This window comes from Arvicanthis niloticus, chromosome 2 (assembly GCF_011762505.2).
Source record: "Arvicanthis niloticus isolate mArvNil1 chromosome 2, mArvNil1.pat.X, whole genome shotgun sequence".
In the NCBI taxonomy this organism is placed as follows: domain Eukaryota; kingdom Metazoa; phylum Chordata; class Mammalia; order Rodentia; family Muridae; genus Arvicanthis; species Arvicanthis niloticus.
Window position 1 is genome coordinate 82,131,375 of NC_047659.1, and position 25,953 is coordinate 82,157,327.

At 43.2% G+C, this 25,953-nt stretch overlaps 1 long non-coding RNA gene across 2 annotated transcripts in view; it reads left to right on the plus strand.

Moving 5' to 3' along the window:
- The window catches only part of LOC143441392 (uncharacterized), a 41,797-nt gene that overhangs the window by 8,861 nt on the left and 6,983 nt on the right, over positions 1–25,953 (plus strand). Inside the window, exons 2-3 of one of the 2 annotated variants that reach the window (XR_013108738.1) lie at positions 11,769–14,935; positions 17,907–18,523. The exons of the other annotated variant lie outside the window; for it this stretch is intronic. This is a non-coding gene — a long non-coding RNA (uncharacterized LOC143441392). Of the gene's footprint in view, positions 1–11,768; positions 14,936–17,906; positions 18,524–25,953 lie in introns of those variants that run through there. 2 annotated transcript variants of the gene reach the window in all.

Consider the following 25,953-nt stretch of genomic DNA (forward strand, 5'->3'; position numbering starts at 1 on the left):
TTGTAATGCATGTTTACAATCTAAACTAATAGAAACTATAATCTTAAGTTATATACTCTTCCATCCCTGACCCAACACTAATGCATATGTGTTGTGATAATTATTTACTGGAAACAGCAAATAGGCTGAAAGTGACCTTGTATGTGAATATCCACAATAGCATATAAATATTGCTCGTTAGTTAAAGATGTTTGTAATGCTTTTGGTTTTATGGGTCATCTGAGGTCATTTGGAGTTGATGATTTAATACCTTGTAAAACGGTTACAAATTTTCTGTAAAGTATCCCTCATGACTTCCCCATGTGATGCTTTCTGTGCTGTTAAAGGAAAAGAAAATCCCTTTAATAGGGACAGACACAACAGAGACCTACTCAGACATATTCAAACACATTCAAACAGACAGACAAACAGGGACAGACACAGACAAAGGGACAACTTTACAAACAATCTTTAGGCAGGCAAGGATTCATGCAATAGACAATTTGGACTCGCTGTTGCTTGACAGAGACCCAGGAGAAGTGCTTTGGTTTCTGTCCTTAATGAAACAGCAATGTATTATCCTCGACTCTGAGTTTATCATTAATGCATTCAAACAGACAACATTTGTGTGCCTTGTGTGAGGAAGTCATTAATGGATTAAATCTATGCAAGCCATGAGATGGGTGCTAACCAACCTAAATCACTCAGTGCCTTCATTCTCTCTTACTTCTTTGCCTCAAGAGCTCTTTAGAAATATATTTCTTTTGTCGTAATTTGTGTTTGTGTTGTTGTTTTTATTACAGTTCAGGCTAAGATGCCAAAAATACAAGACAAGAGTAAAAACAAATAATGTGAGAGCTATGGCTGTGCCATTGTGTTTAAGAGCATGAACCTAGTCCCAATTTTCTGAGAAACTGCCAAATTGATTTCCAAAGTGGTTGTATAAGTTTGCACTCCTACTGACAATGATGGAGTGTTCCTCTTGCTCCACATCCTCGCCAGCAGGTGTTATAGGAACCTCAGTATAGTGTAGGAACAGCAACCTACCCACAAAACATTCAACCTAAAATTTATCCTATCTACAAGAATTGAAGAGACTGAAGCTAACTAATAACTGGCCCAACTTGAGACCCATCCCATGGGCAAGCACCAATCCCTGGCCCTATTAATGTTACTCTGTTCTGCTTGCATACAGAAACAGAAGTCTAGCATGGTTATCCATTGAGAGGCTCTACCCAGCAGCTAACTCAGAAGGATACAGAGACCCATAGCCTAACAGTGGATGGAGCTTGTGGACCCTTTTATATCAGTGGAGGACTGATGTGCCCAAAGGACATAAGAACTCCACAGAAATACCAAGAGAGTTAACTAACCTGGACCCTTGGGGCTCTCAGAGATTGACCCACTAACTAAAGAGCAGACATGAGCTGGATGTAGCCATCCTCCTCATGACCCACACATATGTACAGATGTGAAGCTTGGTCTTCATGAGGTTCCTGAACAACAGGAGTGAGGCTATCTCAAAAACTGTTGCTTGTCTGTGGGATATGGTCTATCTGGGCTGCCTTGTCTGGCCTCAGTAGGAGAGGAAGCGCCTAGCTCTGCAGAGACTTGATGTGCTAGGTTGGAATGATACCTGGGGGGCCTCCACCTTTCAAAGAAGAAGGGGAGGGAGGATTGAGGGAAAGATCGTGGGAGGGGGACACAGGGAGGGGGGAGTGAGATGTAAAGTGAATTAATTAATTAGTTAATTTATTAATTTTAAAAAAGAACATGGACCTAATGGGCACAGGCCTGCAGTTCTAGCTACTCAGAAGGCTGAGGTGGGAGTTCCCAAGTTCAAAGCTTGCCCAATCTATACTACCAGTTGAAAACCAGCATGGACAACTAAGAAAGAGCCTGTTTCAAAATAAATAAGCAAAGGAAGGCCTTCAGATAGAGCTCAGTGGTGGAGGAACTGACATCCTATGTTCATTCTTAGCACTGTAACAGACATATAAACAACAGAAATACAGACAACACTCGGAGGGGCGGGGGCACATACTTTGACACTACATAGATTTGAATCCTGGTTCTCCTGCTTCAAAGTCATGTAATTACAAGCCACATTAGCTTTCTGTGCATCAGTTTCTTTGCCTGTAGCTTAGAAATAATGACTTATCTCTTCATAGAGAATTGGACGTTAGGTGAATTTATGTTACATAAATGTTTGTATTTAAAACCACTTCCAGGTACACAGAACTCCCTATATAGAATGAAGCTGCCATTGCTCTGATGATGGTGGTGGTGATGATGATGGTGGTGATGTAATTATTACTCAGACACTGAGCAAGAGCATAAAGATACTTTATCCTGAGATAGCACCTCTCCTCAGCAGAGTCCAGAGACAACTGAATGTGTCAACTTCTTTACTATTTGATTTAATGTTGTTTGCTGTAGTTGGGAAATCCTGGTAAGATGAACAAACAACTGTTCATCACAGAGAAAGGAGCCACAAGCTTGGTCTGAGTTGGAAGGAAGTTGCCGGCCTATCTCATCAGTCAGTTAGGACTGGGAAATTGGCAGACAAAGCTGCCAAGAAGGTAGAACTATGATCAAGCTTACAGGCAGGGGAGTAACTTAACAGGAAAGGATATTCAACCATGAGTATGAGAGCACGCACATACACTATGCACTACGCACTACACACACACACACACACACACACACACACACACACACACACACACACGCACACACCACACCACACACCACCCTCTTCCTCAGAGAGATAGAGGCAGTTCTACTGGAGCTGCCTAGAGGAGCAGTTCTCCAAGTGTGGTTCCCAGAGCCTTGTCCACAAGATCTGCAGAAGTCTGAGTCTCACAGGCCTGCCCCAAGATCTACTGAGTCAGAATCACTGGGGTTTGATGAGTCCTCCAGATTCACTCATGTTCTTAGGGCTTCAGAACACCCAGTCTAGAGGAAGAGGGCACATGCTACCAAAAACCACATGTCAGATTTTGTGATCACTTGCTGAGATATTTCGAAGCATCTAGTTTTGTGCTGATTATTTGACCTTCACAGGTTCCTGCAATCCATACGTTGATATGCTCTGCTTACAGATGTAAAAGTTGAGGCTTAGACTGCAGTTTAATAACCGTTTGTCCATAAGCCTCTGGGACCTTGAATAATGAGGTAATCAGATGGAACAAGAAAAGTATAGGATGTATTATAATGAATTATTGGGAGATTGTCTAGACCATCACTGTCCAGAACTTTCTATGCTGATAGAAACATTTATATATTCTGTGTAGTCCGAAATGTTGAGCTTCTATGGTGTAGTAGAAAAGTTGAAGTAAAAGTTTTAATTAATTTAAATATGAATAGATACATAGCTACCCCCTTTGATGATGCATTTCTAACATCCTAGATCAGGCAAATGTGGGAACAGAGCATAGCCCAAGGTCTGTCCAATTTAAAAAACTATGATCTTGTCCATTTTCTTCTGACCTAAGAGCTTTTCTTGTCTATTCTCTGAAAAAGACTGAGCTATCTTCCTAGTCAAGTGTCTAGGAAACTATCTTGGGAGTTAGCAAAGCACCCTAGCGTTACTAGATCAGTTGTGGGGAATGAATGGAAAAGAGCCACAGCAGGCTGGGTGTAAAATACTCCCCATGATGGATGCAAGAGCTGACTGGTAGCTTTCAGGGCAAAGAGAATGGGAGAAGAGCTTGCCATTCCTCAGTTGTAGTGCCCTGCTGGCCTTTGTGTTATTAGACTTTGGATGAACTAGACAGAGTTCTCTGGAAAACAACTGTTTTAAGTTAAATCCTGGGACATTTTGCTTTATTTGTTTGATCATCCATGGAGCTGATGGAACATTGAAAACTCCTGTTCACAGGCATTCTTGGCTTCATCAGCCCTGTAAATTGTTCAAAATCCTCCCCTTCCACTTTTCTTTCTGTAATTCAGGGATCTCATTATTCCAGGCAAGAGACTAGCAAATGTTTCCTATGAAAAGCCTGATAATAAATACATAAGACTTTGCAAGTAAGGTCTCTGCTTCATATTCTTCTTTGTGTGACGTTCGACTTTTGTGGGGTTTTATTTTTTATTTGTAGGCAATCTTTTTGAAATGTAAAAATGAATCTCAGACTCATCAACTTTGATTTGACTTGTTTCTGTGTAAAAGTGTGGGCTTTTCTATGCCTGCCTTTTCTCTGAATAATGACATGAAGACCTTTATATGTATTAAAAGCTTCGGGCACTATAGCTGGGCAAACACTCAGCTATCCTAACCTGGTGATGCTGGCCTGGCCTACTTTCCAACCATGTGACCTGCCATCTTAGTCTTGGCCTGTGCAGTGGTTTGAATAGGTTTGGCCTTCATAGACTCATGTGTTTGAATGCTTGGCTCACAGGGAGTGGCACTATGTATGTGTGTGTCCTTGTTAGAATAGATGTGGCCTTGTTGGAAGAAATGTGTCACTGTGGGGAGTGAGGGCTTTGAGGTCCTATGTTCATGCTCCGTTCAGTGTGGAGGAAGGTCAGTCTCCTTCTGACTGCCTTTGGATCAAGATGTAGAACACTCAGCTCCTTCTAGAACACCATATTTGCCTGGCCACTGCCATGCTTCCCACCAGGACGATGATGGACCAAATCTCTGAAACTGTGAGCCAGCCTCAATTAAATGTCTTTTATAAGAGTTGCCTTCGTCATGGTGTCTCTTCACAGCAAGGAAACACAAACTAAGACACCTTGGCATCTCCTTCTTCATCTGTGTGCAGATTGCAACTCCCTGGTACCTACCTGAGACACACTTTCAGTCTCAGTCTCTCTCTCTCTCTCTCTCTCTCTCTCTCTCTCTCTCTCTCTCTCTCCATAAATAGTCTCATCTTTTCCTTTCCTGCCCAGATATAGAAGGTGATGGAGAACAATGTTTTACAAATACTGAGTAGAAAAATGTTTCATAATTAAGACTGGACTGCAACCAGAACTTGGGGTAGGAAATCAGCATTTGAATACACAGTGCACAAAAAGATCCGTCAACTCTGACACTCCTGTTTCAAGCATTGATAAGCACAAAGACTTCAGGTCAGTTAGTTTCAGTGACAGGCCAGGAAGGGTACTCTGACGAAAATTGCTTTGGCCCACCTTTTGAGAGACACTGTCATAGGAAGGGCTTAAAGTGATCTACCTAGTAACCAAGCCTTTTCTTTGACAAGTCAGGGAACTGAAGTCCATGAAGAGGGGACTGTGACTTGCTCTGAGAGTTCGAGTTTGGGCTCCCCAGGGACTTAGTTGTGGGGGAGAATATGGCATCAACCCAGAGAGAGAGCCAGGAGATGGGAGGAAACAGGATCACTGGTGATGTAATTTTTAAATGGTCCCCTGAGTATGGCCACACCAGTGCATGTTCAGCCATTCTGAGTCAGCGTTTCTTGATGCCAGGGGAAGATGCTGTATGGGTGCAGCCTCCTCTTTGCTGTCTTTGATCTGCCTCTTCTGAGAGAAATATCTTTGAAGAAATACTCTCAAGCTGTCATCCAAATGTTTAATCCTTTAAACGTGCAGGTCTTTGTAATGAGCTAGGCAGGACCCACGCAGCTCTCTGCACAGAAGGCAAAGTAGATGGAGCTGTCAGTTAGCTGGGCCCAGAAATGGGCAGTATGACTTTCAGTCTTGCTTTTATCACCGAATACCCAGAAAGGGCAAATTCCTGAACAAACCCTATGGGACTTGCCATCTCATTGGAAGCTGAGATGGGCAGAAAGGGCCATTTCCAGGTTTCTTTTGTGTTAGCTATTGCCAGAAGGCTAATTGTTGACTTGGTTTTCATGACATTCTCTAACTCCTCTTTTCCACTCACTTCCTCTCTCCTTTTTGTGTGGAGGGAAAAGGGCATAAAGATGAAAGCACTGGCTTGGCCAGGTCTATTCTTTCTTGGCAGAAATTATACCCTCGAAGAGTTATATATGTGCGCATTTAAGTCAGTAGCCCTCAAAAAGTTTCTCTAGAGAGCCTGGACATTTTCTTCCCAGTTCGAAGCATGGAGCTACTAACATGAATTTGGATTTGGGGAAACACATCCCCAAATTTAAAAAAAATTAAGGCAAACCAAATTGAACACTATTAGTAACTTTTAGACAGTGCACCAACTAGCCTATTTAGGGATGCTGTTGGCATGGATTGCCTATGTCTGACACCCCTGGGTGGTAACCACCCCTCCTGGCAGGAGGATTTTCCTAATTCTGACTCTAACATGTTGTGACAGGAGACTTGCAAGCCAAGGGAATCAAAACTCACAGTCACATGGAGTTAGTGTTTGGTTTCTCAGAATGCTTGTAATTTTTTTTCTTTTAAACCTTAATGTATTGTATGTTTGATACAGTAAAATTTAAAACACAGAAAGCAAGAGGCAGCCACACAAATCACAAGTCAGAAATGACCACATTGGTTTAAAAACAAATAAACACACAAACAAAAGAACACATTTAGCTTCTTTTCTAGTCAGTGGAGTAATGTATGCTCAGGGCTCTAGCAAACACTAAAGAAAGAAATTAATCCTAGCTCATTCCCCAGCTGATGATGTGTCCATGAAGTCCTTCGATGCCCAGCCTTCTGCTTTGCTCACTGGCGCATTGTTCCCAGTCTCCATGCTTGCAAAGGCTGGGAACTGGTAGAGAGGCTCAGGCATGTTTGCTTTAGTGCTTTGGAATGATGCCTCCCTGAGGGCTGGACCCGGGGAGAAGCAGCATCTCAAACACACAGTGGACACCACTGTCCTTCCCTGTGTACTCAGCAGAATTTAAACAAGATGTTTGGCACCTTCCCAAAAGGGGGTTCAAGCTAGTGTGAATGCCAGCTGGACTCACAGGCAGCAATACTGTGTGTTTGCAAAGTTAGCTGTGGATGCCATCACACTGTGACTGTGACTGCTGTGGATGCCATCACACTTCGACTGCTGTGGATGCCATCACACTGTGACTGTGACTGCTGTGGATGCCATCACACCATCACTGTTGTAGATGCCATCACACTATGACTGCTGCAGATGCCATCACACTATGACTGCTGCGAATGCCATCACACTGTGACTGCTGCAGATGCCATCACACTGTGACTGTGACTGCTGTGGATGCCATCACACTGTGACTGCTGCGAATGCCATCACACTGCTACTCTCCTTTCCTGACCAGTTCCCTTATTAACTCTGACAGAAACAAGACTGCGTTTCCAATGCCCAACGACCTCTCAGTTATTTGCCTAAACAATGTCCAAGAGCTACGACTTACTATCTAGCTAAAGATGACTTGGACTCTTGATCCTCCTGTCTCCTCTCCCAAATGCTGGCCCTGCAGACATGAACCACCATCCCTAAGTCAGGCTTCACTTTCTTTCCCACCGGAAACCTCCATCCTTTCTGCCTTGGAAGAAAATGCGGGGTATTATTATTTTTTTAACTAGGTATATGAGAAGCAGCAATGTAACAAACACCCTGTTGGCACTGAAGTCTGATTGACTTGGATTAAGTTCTGGATGGTGGGCAGCGACTCGGGTGGTCTGTTACCCTTTTGGGAAGCAAGCATTTACCCCAAAGGGTATGTTGAAAACTGAAGAAAAGTTTAGCAGCGTCTAACCAATCCATGTGCTTTACCTTTAAAAAAAAAAAAAAAGTACAAATAAAAGAGTTAGAACATTTTCCTTTCTAAATTTTATGTTGTTTTTTAATCTTCTTCTTTTGCTTGATGAGGGCATGCAAAACAATCTCCTACCTTTTATGAATGCAAATGGTCTATCAAACTGTAATGACCAGGACACAAAACACAATTCAGTTTTGTAACTTTACTATGTCTCAAGTAATGTCAAAAATATTTTAAGTGAATGATTTTAATGAGTTCTCATGAAGCCACAATTCAAAGTGAAGTTGTATTGTCAGAGCCTTGAACCTTAGTCGTTCTTGCTAAAAGATGTCATTCTGACACCTTTATTTGACTGAGAGGTGAGAGTGAGCAGAAGGAGCCAGTATATTCTGTGGCAGGTAATGGACAGCCATCCAGAGAAGCATTTCTATCTCATACAACAATGAAGGCACCACTGCAGGACATTGAGACACACAGGGAAAAGCCTTGGCATGTGGGCTCAGGCACTTGACTTAAGGTGAGCCCTCAGCCTTGTCCTGGTTCACATTTAGGCATCTCTGATAGGTTTTGGGAAGGAAAAGGTTTCAGTATAGGGAGCCCCATTATGGGAATCTGGGGGATATGCTGGTAGATGGTGGGACTGGAGAACAAAAGTGTATTTACTTTAAGCAGAAGGAGGTTTGGGCAAGGACATTTTCGTGGTTGGTTTTATTCTTCTCTTTGCTACTGCAGTGTTTCCTTTGCTTTGTGTGAAGAGGGATGGGGGAAGAGCTGATTTTGTTTTTAGAGCTCCTCCCTTGTCCTAGGTGTCTTATATAAACATCATCTCTTCTGGGTCCAATAACAATGTTTTGAGTAGGCAGGTAGTGCTGGTACTTGTCTTGGTTTTAGAAGAGAATGCCGGGGCCCAGGAAGGGGATTTGTTTAGTATTTTTGAAGGCACGGCATGCTAATCTGGACTTTTCAAATTAGTTCTATAGGACTGTAAAAAGTTCCCACTGGGCCTAGAAACAAAACTACATCAGTGTGTGTGAAGGCCAACTAGCATTTACCAAGTGATAGATGGGTATACTGCAATGCAGGTAACAATAATTTAGTGCCCAGTTCAAGCAAATATTCACAGGAAGGAGTCAAGACTAGTCTCTGGGAGGGGAGGGGGTGAGAAGTGAAATTCTTCACATGCTTACATTGCTTTCTAAAGTGAGGACACTTGTGGTTTTATTCCAGAAATTACCCTCCCCCCTCCCCCTTCAATTTCAGTTGATAGAATGAAGAGGCTGAGAATGAATGGCAGAAATTGTTTTCAGGGAGTGACCGGGCAATGCGGTGACTTGCAGTGAGTGAGCTCATAGAAAGGCATTTTTATTGGAAGTTTCTTTCACTTCAAGCTGCCTGCCCTGGATGGCTGCTCTGAGAGCCTTTCTTCAGCAGCTTGCCCTGAAAGTCTTGCTGGACCTCTTCCCTCTGGCTGAGAGAATCTCCATTGCTGACCCATTTGAGAGCAGCCCATGGGATCAGTGGGATTTGTGTCTGAGACAGGGGGACCTGCTCTGGCAAGCTAGTCAGCCACTGCAGTGTTCCCTCCTGAGACAGTTCTGGGACTTTCAGGCCTTTGATATTCCTCTACCATGGGGAGTTTGTTCAGGCTGGGTACCTCCTAAAGCCTTTTGGTTGTCTCAGTTTGGAGTGGGGACTGAGGGTAGTGTGAAGCAGAGTCCACAGCCATATGGGCAGAGTGTAGTCAAGGCCATATTGTCCTCTTCCTGCAGGCAACCATTCACTGAATTCTCCCTGATGTCCCTGTGGGTCTCAAGTTTCCTAACCTGTTCACTCTTAGTATAGGGCATTGGCTCTCCAGCTAGGGGGAAATACTCATAGCTTCTAGGCCCACTGTTTAGCCTTACGGGAGTGGGAGCAACAACTAAAAAAGGCCTCTCTCCCAACTAGATAGTTTATTTTCAAAGATAGTACATTGTTTATGTTGCCATGAAGCCAACAGAAAGGACTATGGGTAGATTACTGCTGTAGGTATCACATCCAGCAGCTGGGGACCTCCTTCTCCCCAACTGACTTAAGTCACACTCATGATTGATGATTGGAAAAAAGGAAAAAAAAAAAAGCCCACTGCAGATGGACCACTAGTGGGAACTTGAAAACCAACATTGCTTTGCTCCTGGCAAAAGTCTTTGCCTGACATTGAGGGAACACTGGGAGTGTTGCAGTAATCAGAGACAGGTGTTAACGGAGTCAGACAAAACTGGATTCAAGCCCCCAAACATATCTTTCACTAATATGGTGACTCTGAATGTGTTCCGACCTTTCAGTCTGTGCTTCGGAGCCCTAGCTGAAGAGAATAATACTGCTTTTCTTTTAGTGCTGTTCTGTGGGTTAAATGAGACAAACAGGAGGAGCACAGTACTTAGAGCAGGGCCTGGCAAGCAGCCAGTGCTCAGCCAATGCTGGCCATGGTTATAGAAAAACGCAGCCCAGCATCTAGTGCCAAGGACACGCTCCATGAATGTAGCACTTCCCTAGGATCCTGGAATGCCAGGGCTGAAAAGGACCTCCTCTAAAGTCAAATACATCAAATATATTTTCTTGTCTCCTTGAAAGTGAGGGACTCTGAGGGCCTAAGAGGGTCACAGACCAGTCCAGATCATGTTCTGAATTTAGGAGAGAGAGAGAGAGAGAGAGAGAGAGAGAGAGAGAGAGAGAGAGAGAGAGAGAGAGAGAGATTGAGATTGGAGAGCTACATCATGCTTCTTGCTTTCTTTCCTGTCATCCTGTCAGAGACTTACTCTCACCCCAGCTTGGCTCTTCAAACTCAATGTAGTTCCTAAAGGTGGATTTGTTGTGGGAAATTTTATTTTTATTATGTCTCTCAGAAAGAACAGATGCTCCAAGTTCCATTTGATTTAAGAGCTAGTTGTACTATGGGAAAATTGAAAATACTAGACTAGAAATGGGTTTTAATTTGATCGGCAGCTCAGTAATTCTATGGTCTTTATTCAATGACTGAGATTTGAGACTCAGTTTCTTTGTTAAATGGAGATGTGAGCAAGACTCACTCCAAAAATGTGCTTGTGCCACTTAAAGGAGTTAACTTGAGGATTTTAAAATGTTGCCTGCCAGAAGCTGAAATGGTGGGTCAGCACTTACTGCACAATCATGAAGACGGGGATTTGGATCCCAGTAGCTGTGGTATAAGCTGTGTGTTTTGAACATGCCTGTAACCCCAGCCTAGAAAGGGAGCAGAGATAGGAAGGTTGTGGGGGGTCTTCCTATTTTCTACCCTATCTTTGAAAATTCAAAAACCATGTTTAGAGAGAGACCCTGCCTTAGAGAAATAGAAAGAGAATTTGTGATAGAGGAAGGCATTCTTGCTCTCTTTTAGACTCCATACATGTGCATACTTACACACATGGGTATGTGTACACACACACACACACACACACACACACACACATTCACACAGTAAAGTTTTTATTATTAGTTAATTATGTTATTTATTTATATCCCAAATGTTGCCCTCCCTCCTAGTCCCTCCTTACGGAGTCCTTCCCCCATCCCGTCTCCCCTTCGCCTCTGAGAGAGTGCCCCCCATAAAGTCTTAAAAATAAAAAGATTGGTATTTATTTCTCCACAAACACCTATCTACTACTACCACTAAACTTCATTTTGTTAGAAGCCACTACTTAAGAACTCTGCCTGTTTCTGGCCAGTTTTGCACCTCAGTGTCAGAACTAGTGACCTAGATCACATGACTGAGGAGACAGAGTTGCTGCCAGGTGGAGAGGTTGCTTGGATTCATGGAATAGAAGGGTCCTGGCTTGCATTCCCGGCATGGTTTTAGGATCCCAGCGGGGCCTGGCTCTGAGGCCTGTGGCATTGAGAGTCACAGATTGCATCATTTTTCGTATTTATTTCTCCCTAGAGGAAGGCAGAGGCTCTTCTTTGTTCAATTAGGAGTGGTGGGCAAGGCCAAGCAGTGAAGCAGGGCAGCTGTCAGGAGAATTCAGGCTGGAGCAGGCTCAACAGGGAGGAACCCAGGGAAATGTGATATGTACTACCCAAGTCACTCCCTATGCCTGCCTCTCCCGGGTCCAGCTGCTCAGGAGAAGGGAGGAAGCTAACATTTTCCCTCTGCCATTGTGTTCTGGACAGGTTCATCAATCTCAGCTTATCTCTCCCTCGAAGTCACCTAGAGCTGGTTATCGGCATTCTTTATGGAAGAGGAAGAGGAAGCTCAAGGGCACAGAGAGGCAAGGGCAGCGTCCTTCGATTCACGTCCAAGATCTGAGACTCTTAAGCCCCTGCTCCTTATGTCACTGGATAAATCCTGCTGGCCCAGCCAGGCAATTGCCAGGAGCATCTGCTTCTCATCAATCACTGCAACCCACGGCAGGAAGAAACAGAAATAAACCTTAGAGGCAGGGGTTCCTGGAGTTAAGAGCCGAAGACATCAGAAGATCAAGCCTGTGTCTGTATCCTGATCCGGAGGTTCCTCACTCTCTTCCCACCACCTCTGCCCCTTAGCCTTACTGCCCCTTGTACACCAAAATGCCATGGACAGAACGTTGCCTGGAAAAGGTACCTGTCCTGGTGCCAGCCCAACATGCTTGGCCTTCACAACAATAGCTGGAAGGTCCTCTTAGAGCAACTACTTCCTGAAGTGCCCAGAGCAGCCACTGTCCCTGCTGCTCAGGAACAATCACAGCACATGCCAACTTCCGTGTTGTGCTCCGTTTTCCAGTCTCATGGGCCCGCTGCTGAGGCACTGAGTTCTCTTCAACAGGCAGGCCAATGACATTCGGAGAAAGCCAAGGCTCAGACTAGGAAAGGACCTAAATATTCTAGGATGACTTTAGATTTTTTTTTCCCCAAAAAAATATATTCAGAGGAGAAAGAAATCAGAATTTCCAGTTTTTTTTATTCTTCCTACAAATTCGATGCCTCTTCCTTCGTCTTTGTCTGTCATCTTTCTACATTGAAAACAAAATGGGAAGGGGAAGGGCTTGGGATTTACCTCGGTGGTAGAGCCCCTTGTCAAGTATGTCAGACACACACACACACACACACACACACAAACACGGGAGGGGGTGCAGAGACAGAGTGACAGAGATAGAGAGTTAGAAGGGGGGAAGAAATTCAATATATATATATATATATATATATATATATATATATATATTATATATATTCTGTCAAGTTCCAAGTATCACTATGCGACATTACCCTGGGCAGCTTGAACCCCACCACTGTACACTGCTGGAGATGGCCTGAAGCCAACAGGTGAAACTTAGGATTTCTGTGAGACTGTTGAGAAGTACAGCACAAGGTGACAGAAGCACGGACAGCAGAGACCATTGACTGTCACCAAACGGTTGAGGAATCAGGACAGCTGGCTGCAGAATATGAAGGAGAAGACATTAGATTTGGGGTTATATGAACAAATGGATACTTTTAAACAAATGTAAAAGAGGTTCATGAAGCCGCAAGACTACACGAGTGATGTAATGTTCAAAGTCTCTGAATTTTAGCTTACATGGTTTAGTTACATTTTGGGGCCAGTTAGTACTGTGTCTCCTTGGTTAAGAAGTTAATCAACTTTATAACTCAATATTCTTGTTATTAAATGAAGAAGAGGACAATAAAGCAGCTACCTCATGCTTTGTGGTAGAGACTTTAGAAGTGTAAAGTGCTGGAACCATACCTGGCAGACAGCAGAGATACTATGATTCAGAATGGGTGAGGAATGGGGCATAGGGCAGAAGAGACTCCAGGAGTCAATCCTAGCCCTGTGCACGTCTAATGCTTTTAATGAAAACAGCAGTACGTGAAGTCCGGCTTCTGCTTTCAGCGAACTTCCAATGCCAAGTTGCTGAACAACTTGTATCTTAAAACCAGACCCCTGTGTCCAAATCTCATAACCTCTGTGTGGTCATGGACAAATCATCATCTGTATTCTTTGAGCCCCCTTCTTCTGATGTATAAAAAGGGCATGGTCATAGACATTCCATTTTGGGTTGGGGCGAGGATCAGCTGAGATCCTGTATGCCAGCAACAGGAAAGATACAATGCTAGAAAAAGTGGGGAAGTTGTCAAGAAACTGAACAGATGTAAACACAAGAGAGATGCCACTCAAGGACCATGTTGCTGTCCCCACTACACCCTATTTTGTATCTTTTATTCCTATGTGTCGATCACCCACGAAATCATGGTTCATATCTCTTTATCCATAAATGTATCTGCAGCACTATCTCCTTCACAAGAAGCCAATACACATTTACCGAAATGAACAAATAAACACAAATAGGACAGGACTCTGAAACAGGGAGACGCTGGAGCCTGTCCTGGCAGCTCAAGTAACAGCCAAAGAGCGTGATTTCTCCAAGGTCCCCTTACATCTCAGAGGCGAAGCTGCATAATTTGTGGTCCTGGTCCTTTGCCAGGGCAGAACTGTAACTGATGCGTCCACTGTGGTGAACCTGAGGGCTGATTAAGAGTTTATGTAAATGTTGAAGCTTTTGGCAGCACTCTTTCCTCTCTGATTTTGACATGCTCAGGGCGGGAGAAGTTTTCAAAGAGCTCTGAGAGAACACCCACACCCAACGATGGAAACCTTAGAAGAAAGGACCACAGAAGAGCCCTCCTCAGCAGGGATTAGGGGATACTGAACAGGTTTTCAGAAGCATATGGAGGCAAGATGTCAGCGTGAACTTGTTTCTCTGATGGAAGCTGAAATGTTTTTAAGCAGAGGGTTCCTAAGCAGCTTTTAAGTGGAGAGAATAGCATTGCAGATTCATAAATAAATGGAGGTTTGGGGTGATTTCTTTGTGGTTCCTGTGTAAGGGTGAACCTTGACAAGAGGAAATTAGGCCTTGAATTAGCAGCCTACAAGGTTTTTTTTTTTTTTTTTTTTTTTTTTTTTTTTTTCCTTCTGCTTTGAAGATCAGCAAGCAGGAGGCAAGTGAGCACGGGATAAAGAGGCTGAAGACACCTCATACCCTTACCTAATCCTGGCCTTCTGACCTTGTCTCTGAGGAGGAGACTCTTAGGCAAAATATTAACCACTCTCAGTGACAGTTTCCTCATCTGCCCAACGAGACTAAACAACCCTTGTCCATTCTTTTTATAAAACTGACTCTTAGCTCTGTAGCTAAAACTCGCTGAGTCCTGGCTGTGTGTCAGCCCTCGTGTGATCTGCCAGTTTTCACAATCTGCCAGGAGACACAGATAATCTACACATTTAGCCTGAGAACATCTGGCTAAATAGTGGTGGAGCTGGGATTTGAACACAGGCTACTTGACTTTGGAGCCAGATCTAATGGGTATGCATGCTCTATTCTCCTACCTCTGGGGAGATGGAACATGTCAGACAGGGCCTTAAAAGGAAGAAAGCCCAGTTGTTTGGTAGCTGACCAGGATCTCAGCAAATCTTAATGGACAGGAGAACGGCACGGTATCTACCAAAGGGTAACAGTTTGTGTTCACAAAAATTGTTCCCTCAGCTTTTTATGACTAGTATTAGAAAATGAAACTGCGTAGATCCTGAGGTTGGAGATATAGATAGGTTTAAATTCAGGCTTGATAGCCTAGATTAATTCCTGATTGGAATATCTCAATTCACTTTAAGAACAGGAGTATTAAGGTTGTGGAGTTTGCATTTAGATTATACTAGATGTGTGGTATATGGTAATGAGAAAGTTTCTTTCTTTCTCTTTTTATCACAGATCTAAGAAATTAAATTTGTTTGATACCAATCACATTATGAGACTGTCTGAGGATATGTTTATTCTTTGGAATCTTTAAGATAGCCTGTATTTGAGGTTGAAGGTGGTTTTTGTTTTGTTTTCTGTCAGGGTAAATGATAGCTTTCCAGATTCACTTCCTACAGTGTGATCCATTTTTTTTTTTTTTTTTTTTTTTTTTTTTTTTTTTTTTTTTTTTTTTTTTTGTCCTTTAGTCTGAGGCAAACTATCACTTCCAGTGTTGAAGTTAGAGTCTGAGCCTCATTTCAATGATGAGCTGATATGGACATGGACCATGTGGCCAAGGGGTACCATATGCTTTTCCTGGGCACCACTTTTGTTTGGCTCAGTATCTGATCTTTAGGAATTTGATGGACTCAGCTAACATGAGAGCGTCTATCTAAGAGTCACAATTTAAAGGGAGCCAGAAGACAAATGCATGGAATCCATAGGCTCCATGCAGTTAAATATCAGAGAACTGAGACACGCAGTCCAGTCAGAGCCAAGAAGAACGGAAACTGTGCTGAATGACAAAATAGTAACAGTGCACAGATAGCCTGAGGTAGATCTCTGTGACAGGAATTGATGGAGAAGATGAAAATGCGTGAATGACTCCTGGACGATTTAAAACCAGATGGTGGGTCAGACATTTGACAAGCATCCAGATAAATCTTGGGGTGCCATGGCTATACCAGACTGGCAGTGATCATTCAGGGATTCTACATTATATAAGAAGTAGAATTGATTGGTTCTTGGTGCCTATTCATGACTGGATGATAGTGGTATATATTGGATAATTAATGTGGACCAAAAACTGTGAACATACAATTGTCTTTAATCTTTGTAACAATCCTATAGCATAGGGAACTGCTTTTACTGCCTCACTGGTGGAGAACCTGGGGCTCAGGAATATGGAATGGTTAACTCTTTAGGTTCAGTAGCCAATAGCAGACCCTCACAGGGCACCTATGCTTTACTTGTGGCTTCCTCTCAGCCTTTTTTTCTGCTAGGCTCCTAAGCTTTATATACTCTCGTCTTTCTCATCCTGGCCTCCCTGGTGGGGTCCTGGAAAATCTTGTGATATAACTGGTACCAGAAAATTTTATCCACTGTCCCCTTTCCTCTACTTGCAGAAGTATGTGTGTGTGTGTGTGAGAGAGAGAGAGAGAGAGAGAGAGAGAGAGAGAGAGAGAGAGAGAGAGAGAGAGACAGAGAGGGAGGGAGGGAGGGAGAGATAGAGAGAGAGAGAGAGAGAGAGAGAGAGAGAGAGAGAGAGAGAGAGAGAGAGTGTTTAGGCCAGAGGAGGACATTAGGTGTCCTGCCTGCTTTGTGACTCTATGCTTTATCTCCCTTGAAATAGGGCCTCTTAAGAATCCAATGCCTGCTGAATTTTAGTTAAGATAACTGACTAAGTTTCTCCCTTGATCCAACCTTTTCTGTCTCCTTTAGAGCCAGACTTACAGGTGTACATAGCCTTGCCTAACCCTTATGTTGATCTTCAGGATTTGAACTCAGGTTCTGCACACCAGGCTTCTTCCTCATTGAATCTTTTTTTTTTTTTTTTTTTTTTTAAATTTATTTACATCTGTGTTCTGCCTCTGTGTAACTCTGTGTGAGCCAGTGTATCTCCTCACTTTCTGGTCCTCTTAGAGAGGCTTCTCCAACCAGCATTGGAATTTCAAGGGTAAACTTGTGTGTCCCTCACAAACATGACCTATCTGCAGACAACTGCTGGTATTTTGGGACAGAAACTCGACCTTTTATCATTCTACATTTATCTAATAATGTGCTTGTCTACCAAGAGCTCCTTCTACTTTGATTTCATGTTCTTCAACATTTCTCCCAGTGCTGGGTAGGTTGTCTGTTTCAAGGATCTTACAGATGTCAACTCAAGCTTTTGTGAGTTCTTCTATGAGGCTACCTGAGGCAGGAAGAGAGTATTCTCTTTTATTAGAAAACAAGCAAAAGACTTTGTTTTCTCAAGGTGTTGTGCTACATACAGATAGAGAAACATCGGAGCCATCTTGCTGCTCTGTCCTGTCCTTTCTTAGGGATCTAGGGGTCTGTTTGAGATCAACTCAGTCATAGAGTGCTATAAAGGGCAATCCTTTCCTCCTACCTCACTAACCATAGATTATTTGTGAGGTCTAGTACACACCAGAGTGTTTAGACACTGGTGGCTTGAGATGGCCCCTGTGTCAGTAGACCCTGTCTCCAGGCTAGCTGGAACTAGCAGTATGATAAATGATCACATTAAGGAAGTTGGAGGTGGGATTAATGAAGCACTATTTAGTAAAATCGTGGAAGACATATCAGAAGAAGTACAAACTGAACTATGATCACATGTACAAAGGTCTGTAGGGGGAGAAGCTCTCCATGAACTACTTATAAAAGTTGGGGAATTTTTTTATGCCAAAGACATAGTCATGTTTAGTATATATATCAGGCCCGTAGAGAGATGTAAGAGGAAGACAGAAAGCCAAATTTAAAACTCATGCTTAAAATTTAAAAAATCCAAACAACCTGAGCTCTCTGTTGTCTTCACCTTTAGCGTTTGGAGGATCCAGATGAACACGGTGCAATTCTCGGAGCTCTGACTGATACCAGCAAACAAGTGGGGATTAGAAGATGGGGCACTAAGAGGTGAACAGACATGAAGCCTCATCGTATGAAACACAGGTTCCTGTTGAAAAGTATCCCATGAGGATGAGCCACAGCCAGGGAAGACTTGCTTCTTGTCCAGCATTGAGCAGGCACCACCCTCCCTCTCGTTACACACACATTCCACAAAGACTGCCCTCAGCGATGACTCAGAGTCATTAATAACATGACCACTTGTGCAGCTCAAAGATTAGACAGCCACACGCCAAGAGGCTGTTGTGTCGAAGTGGCTCTGGGTGGGAAGCACTCTCCTGGGAGAGTGGGGCAGGGTCTGACTTGCCAGGGGAGGTTTGAAGAATCTTCAGACTGTGACTCACGAAGGTCTGCAATGAATAAATAGCTCTTTCTGCTGTGACTGTTGACAGCACTGGTGACAGCTTACCTTTGCAGTTGCCAAGGAGAATTGGATTGATTTTTGACAAGCATAAATTCCCCAAGCAGCCTGGCCCTGCAGCGGGACCACCGTGAACAAATGCCTGGCCAAATGCAAAGGGTGATGAAGGAAGGGTCAGTATTTGGGGTCAGCAAGCCAGAAGACCAAATCTCTCCTGCTAGCCAAGGAAAAGAAGGAAGGCAGTATTGTGTTTCCAGGGTTGGGCTAGGAGGGATCTTCACATGCATATTCTCTCTCTCTCTCTCTCTCTCTCTCTCTCTCTCTCTCTCTCTCTCTCTCTCTCTCTCAAGTTTGTTTAGATTCGAAATTCTGGTAAGAAGGCAAATTATCCTCTTTTCAGAAGTATCTATATAGTTTAAGACTTATTTAGTGACTAGTAACAAGGAACTCCGACTACTAAGCCATCTAGATGTTTAAGCCACAAGACTGAAAAGTCAAGAGACAAATAATTTAAGGTGAGAACAACAGTTTAACTGTGTTTTTGAATGGCAGGCACTTTTCTGTATTCTATACTTATGTAGGTCATTAAGTCTTCTGCCTTCTGCCTCCTGGCTGCAAGACAACTGGCACATTTCCACGTATCATAATTATAACAGTGATAGGAGTTGGGAATGGGGAGTTTGAATTGGCTTGCTTTTTTGATGTATCAGACTATTAGTACTTAGAAGTAGTGCCACCTGGCCACTTGTAGGATCTAGGGATTCTTGGGAATGAAATGTCTGACAAATGATAACGAAAGAACTGTGACCTATGTAGACTGATCTGGATTTACCTCTTCTGGGAGGAGGTATTTTAGAGTCTTGAATAGACTAATACTCTTTTGGCAAGGAAGAAGGTAAGGAAGAAGGTTGTTGGAATCAGACGGATGACTTCTGCCACATAAATTGGGACGGTAGCTCGCATTATTCTATGAGCACATTCCACTTATAAAAATAAAATAAAGTTGGACGTGGTGGCAAAGGCCTTTAATCTCAGCAGGAGGATTTCTCTGAGTTCAAGGCTAGCCTATTCTTACATAATAAATTTCAACATAGAGAGACCTCCATAGAGAGACCCTGCCTCAAAACAAAACAAACAAACAAACAAAAAACCAAACCGAACCAAAACAACAAATTAATTAATTAATGAAGAACAGAGACAGGGTTATGACTTTGGAAGCATTCTCAAGTGATTCTTAAGGTACGTGACAAATTCCTAAGATGTCAGTGTATGGTAATAGAAGACTGCAGAGGAAAGCAAGCCTTTGACAGATACTTGACAGGGACATTTGTTACCCTTCTTCAAGACCCTTGTCAATTTCACCTGCTTTGTGAACATTCCCAACTCTCCAGGACTAGCTAGCTGTTTGCTCCTGAGCCCAAGTGTGTTCAGCACGCACTTGGATAACAAGCATTGCACATGAATTCTGAATCTCAATATTGATTGTGTCCACATGCAATTGGGCCTCATGCTTAGCGTCTGTCGGTTCAGGCGAGAACTCTCATGGCCTCCCATTGTCAGCAGGTAACAGATATGAGTGGACAGTAAACTTGGTGAATCTTAATCTGGCCTCACCAGACCCCAGATGCTGACCTGGCTGATCTATTCAGATTCACCTTTGCCATCTCTCTTCCTTAGCACTTTGTGTTCCGTTCATTCTCAGCCCTTGAGAGCCACTTTCTTTGTTGTCTACGTCTTTGCATTATAAGGTTCCTCCTGCAAAAAAAGTACTCTTCTGCCCCACCCTCTCTTGATTTTTCACTGGCTCTAGAAAGCCCTTCCTAACCCTAGGCCCAGATGGCCTTTCTCTATCACTCTTCCCACCTGCTCAGTATACCTCTATGCTTGAGTTTCCAGCAGTGGAACCAGGATGACTTCAATTCCATTAGATATTTAGTGCTGGATCAAATGGCCAAGCTTACAGCGTGGCTCTGCTCCCCTGAAGGTTGCTGAACACTCACGAAGACTTCCGTGGAGTAAGCTGTGGGTAGCTTGGCCTGCCATTGTGTGACCATGCTGCCAGGATGTCTTTTCTCTAGGCATAGACATTTTTAATGATGTTGATTTGCTGCAATTTACTGTATGACAACATAATTCAAACAAAAATAATAAGGAATGCTTGCCCGGAGCTTACATAAATTGAAGTTCAACTTGACTCAGAGAGAAATGCGAACTTAAAACTTCACTATTTATTATACTAGCAAAAATGCCAGAAAACAATCCATATGGAGTCCTTAGGCTAGTGTATGACACCAGTGTCTAGAAAATGTCAGCTGTCTTCATGATCTGCTTCCTAAAAACCCTTTCCATTCTCATGGCTGGGCCTGTCACCTTACTTGAAAACACATCAGTACAAGATGGAATGAGAACAGGTTTTCCTGGGTCACTCAGCATTTCAGTGAATGTTTTTTGTCTCAATTATTGTGGCTTTAACATATAACATATTTTTGTGCTTATGACATTGGCAACTTTTTGAACATCCTGGAAAAATGGGAAATATGGTAGATACTAATGAGAATGAAGAACGTGGGTGGAAGCTAGGGTCTGCCCAGAGTGGCTGACATTATGTAGGACTCTGTATTGATTTAAGAACCTATGAAAGGGCTGAGGCCATGGCGGTGAGACAGTGTAGGAAGCAAACACTACAGGGTTTACCAATAATTAACCTTAAATTTTATAGCATCTGGAAGAAGGACTATACTCTAGATGGCAGTAAAAGTCCAGCCCTCTAAGGAAATAGCCCCTGTGCCACTTATGAAGAAATTGACCTGTAGACATTACACGAGATGAACATCTTCCTTCTCTTGTCTTCAAAGCTTCATAGAAGTAACTTTGTGTTAGAGCCAATCAGGGTATCAAGTGTCAGTCCCTTCAGTAGGAGGGTTTTTATTTTCTTTCTTTCTTTCTTTCTTTCTTTCTTTCTTTCTTTCTTTCTTTCTTTCTTTCTCTCTTTCTCTCTCTCTCTCTCTCTCTCTCTCTCTCTCTCTCTCTCTTTCTTTCTTTCTTTCTTTCTTTTCTTTTTGATTCGACCACTTAGAGAATTCGGTCTTAAGCAAGAGACTCAAAAAATATTATTTTTGTTGTGGTATGATAGAGTTTGTGTGTGTGTGTGTGTGTAAGTGCATGTTCTGTATGCTAAGGTGCATGTGTGGAGGCCAGAGAATAGCCTTTGAAAGTTGGTTCTTTTCCTGAGTCCTGATCACAAGGCTTCTCAACAAATGCCTTTACCCACTGAGTCATTTCACTGGCTCCTAACACAGAGACATAAAATATGGACAAAACTTCATGTGCAGAGAAGCTGAGTACAGCTTTATTCATAATGTGTCTAAATAGAAATCATCTTACATTACTTGCTATCTGGGGAAGAACTTGGTAAGTTATCATATGTTCAAGTAAGGGAATATACAGTTGATGAGTGCAGAAACTTTGAAACACACACACACACACACACACACACAGACACAAAGGGAGGGGAGAGAGAGAGAAAGAGAGAGGGAGAGAGAGATAGATAGATAGAGAGAGAGAGAGAGAGAGAGAGAGAGAGAGAGAGAGATTATAGCATATTAACTGAAAGAACACAGTATACATTTGTCTGTTCTACCATTGTGTTAGGAAGTACATCAAAAGTTGTTTGTGGTTTTTCCTGTAAGCATTTGGAATATAGGAAAGGGTTTTTTTTTTTTTTTTTTTTTTGTTACTGTTTTCCATCTTTCTCAGCCTTACATATTTACATACCTTAGACAGCTTGTTTTTGAGTCCTGCCCCCTACTGGCCTGCAGCTTCGCCTCTTTGGATCTCAGTTTTCATGTGCATCCTGTGGGAGAGTGTTTATTCCCACCTTATAGGATAAATACAAATATGAAGATAATTTAAGAAACAGGCTTGATGCAGGCATCCCTCACATGGTGAGTGTGCAGAGATGCCAGCTGGTGTGGCTACTTTCAAGTTACAAAACTTCCCAGTAAATCTAGAAACTTTAAACAGAAAAACGTTGTCCATTCTCCTGCCTTAGATCAGTCAAAGATGAGAGATGTACCCACAGTACATCTGTTAGTTAACAGTTGACTGTTAGTTAACAGTCTTTTCTAATTTGTTATCACCTGATTGCTGAGAGCATTTTAATTTGGAGGATCTCTTTCAAGTCTAGGCTGACTTTGAATCACTGTTTAGCTGAGAATGACCATAAACTTCCAACTCTCTTGCCTCTACCTTCTGAGTGTGCGCCACTGTGTTTGATTTATACTGTGCTGGGGATTAAACTCATAGCCTTGCGCATGCTAGACAAGTGGGTTACCAGCACAGCTACATCACCCAGAAGCCTTTTCAAAAACAAAAGTATTGTTTTATGAGTATATCCGCATGTATATCTGTGCCTCATGTCTGTACATAGTGCCCTTGGAGGCCAGAAGGGATATTGATTCTTACAGATGTTTGTGAACTGCCATTTGTGTATGGGGATTGAGCATGGGTGCTCTGGAAGAGTAGCCAGTGCTCTTTGCCCCTGAGACATCTCTCCAGCCACCTTCTAAATGCCTTTGAATGAGAGTGCTCATTCAAAAAAAAAAAAAAAAAAAATTCTAGCTTTCTTTGTAACCCATCACAATCCTCAATCCCCTGCCTTCTTTTAGCATCAACTAGCGGCCTCAACATTGTATGGAGACCACCCACATTGATCATTTGTGTAGCCACCAAACACATTTCTACGCATAAGGGAAGACAGCTATAGTAGTAGCAAGGAATGTGTTCAGTGCCATATTGCTGCATAACAAACTGCCACCAACTTAGTGACTTTAAACAGCAGTTACTGATTAAGTTTCTGTGGGTCTTGAGTCTGGCCATAGCTGCATTGGGTCCTTAATGCAGGACCCCACAAGGCTGCACTAGAGGTATTGGTTGGGCTGCACTTTCATTTGGAGGTATCCCTAATGAAGAATCCCCAGCAAAGAGATTGAGAGCAACTTCTGACTGACTGGGGCCAGACTCAGTTCTGGAAGGCTGACCTTCATTCCTCAGTGTCTCCCACAGTTCCTTGTCACATCAGCTTCTCTCATAGGGAAGAGGTATATGGTTTGTGGGCTGCTTGCTCCTTCATTAGCCGGAAAGCTCTCTAGACTGTATCTGCTGTTAGATGAAGGCTTACATACAGAACACACATGGCTGCAGCTCAGGTATTCTGTCACCTTCGCCATTCTTGTTTTTATTGTTTGAAACAAGTTTCTCCCTATGCAAGGAAAGTTGAGCACACAACCATGATCACTAGGATACTAGTAGGTGAAGATTGTAGAATAAGTATTGTTTTCAATCTTTCTACTGCTATAAGAAATCTCCCCCCTCCCCTTGTGCGCATGCTTATGTGCTCGTGTGTGCGCATGCGTGTGTGTGTGTGTGTGTGTGTGTGTGTATGTTAGTAGTAAACTTGAGCATACACAGTTTGCAGTTGAGAGAGAATCTCTCGAAGACTTTCCATGTGTCGTTGATGCTGTCCTTTCTGCTTGGGACCTTCTCCCTTTGATCATGATTTGAAGGCTGCTTCTCTAAACCCTACATCCTTGTTCAAAGAGGCAAGAAGGGGAAAGGGCAAAAGACACCTGTCAGCTAAGACAGATTCTCTTCATCAGCAAAACAATAGGTTCTCAGAAACCCTACAGTGACTCATTGCTCTCCTTGACTTTCCTCCACCTCACCTGTATCAGCAGGCAATCTAGATTATGTGGGTCAGAGGGAAACACACACACACAGACACACACACACACACACACACACACACACACACACACACACACACGCATGCTCGCATGTGCACGTGCATAAAGAGAGACACGCGCACACACACAGAGACACACATGCACACACCAATACCCACTGTTATCTCAACAAAATATGCCTTCCAGGCATGGGAACACGGGTGAAAGCAGTAAGTAAGTTATAAAGCTTGAATAAGGAAACCGTGTGGTGCCTGGCCCACAGCAGAGTGTCCAAGGTCACCTCTTTTCTCTCTCTCCCTGGTTTTCTTCTATTGTTGCTCCTGCGTTTAAATGTTCTAAACAAAGCAGCACTTCCAGAGTTAAGCGCCCAGACAAGCAGGCAAGTCTGTATTCAGAGCTCAGAGGAAAGTTTATGAGGGAGGAATGTAATAGCCCCAGCTGGAGCGCTGCCAGAGGACTAGCAACTGCAACACCCTTATTTGCTCTGGGGAGGAGCAGCTTGGAAACTTTTTATGAGATTCCAGAAGCAGCAAGGTCATCGGTTTTATGGCCGTCTTGCTCCATTTGTAAATACAGTCTTTGAATGATAATGTTTGGGCTTTTTGACCAGAGCAAGGCTGGCAGTTAGCTCCTCTGAAGCAGGCGGCAATAGAGTAAGATGCTCTGCTCTGTACGATTACGAGATTACGAGGTATGCAGAGTAATTTTAGACCCCAACAAACAATGCTGATAAACCATTCCTCCTTTCAGAGAACTTCATTTCCAAATGGCCTCACCATAAATTCCCTGGTATGTATCTGAGGCAGGTAATCTGATTAGTCAGGTCCCAAGAGAAGCGACATGTGTTTACTGTCACGCTCATTTTTCAGCCAGCCGCAAGGGTCTGGAGGAGGGCTCTTGGTCAGGCCTGTTGTTGTGATCCTGTCAAGGCCAAGGAGGAGGGCTATGTCCTTGCCAGGACCCACATATTCTTTCAAGTAAGAAAACTTTCTCTGGTGACACCTGGTCCTCTCTCTAACTGCTCACTAGACCATGCTTTTTACTAGACTGGGCCCAGGAAATATTTGGCACCATTTTGGCCAGTGCTAGGTCTTACGTGGCCTGCAGTTGACCGTGGGAACAGGGTCATTCCACCACTGGGATCCTGTTCTGGCTGGATGGCAGCAGAGGCAGAGGCAGCTTGTTCACACAGACTCTGAGTGTGCAGTTGGTTTAGGTGCTGGCGTTTGTTGGATCAGAAATTATCCACAATTCCTTGTAGTCACATGGAGCAGGATGTGTCTTAAGTTTCTCCTCTCTCTCTGTCTCTCTTAGTCTCTGTCTCTTTCTGTCTCTCTCTGTGTCTCTTTCTGTCTCTGTCTCTCTGTCTCTGTCTCTCTCTGCCTCTCTGTCTCTGTCTCTGTCTCTCTCTCTCTCTCTTTCTCTCTCTCTCTCTCTCTGTGTGTGTGTGTGTGTGGACATTTACATGGCAAGAGCAAGAGATGGTATTGAACGCAAAGTGTTTAGTGGAGAGTTTGTTTGAAACAGATGGCAACCGCCTAGACATCTCTTCTTAAAAGAGGCCAGTTAAAAAGCTGTTCTCTGAGGACCTTGGTAAACTCTATACAAATATCTTCCTTGTTTGGACAATTAGAAGTTCCTCTTGTGATGGCATCTCACTGCCTGATCACCTTAGGAGAAGGTTCCAGAAGCAATCATTTATTGCCTTTTTGTGAATATAGACAATTTTACTTCACTAACCTATTGACATGTCAATACATGGATTGCAGAATGTTTCTACTTACTGAGTTGCTGACCTGCAGCAGTTATATTTAATAAAATTAAAGGGTCCTTGGCCACCACAGAGATCATTGACTTTA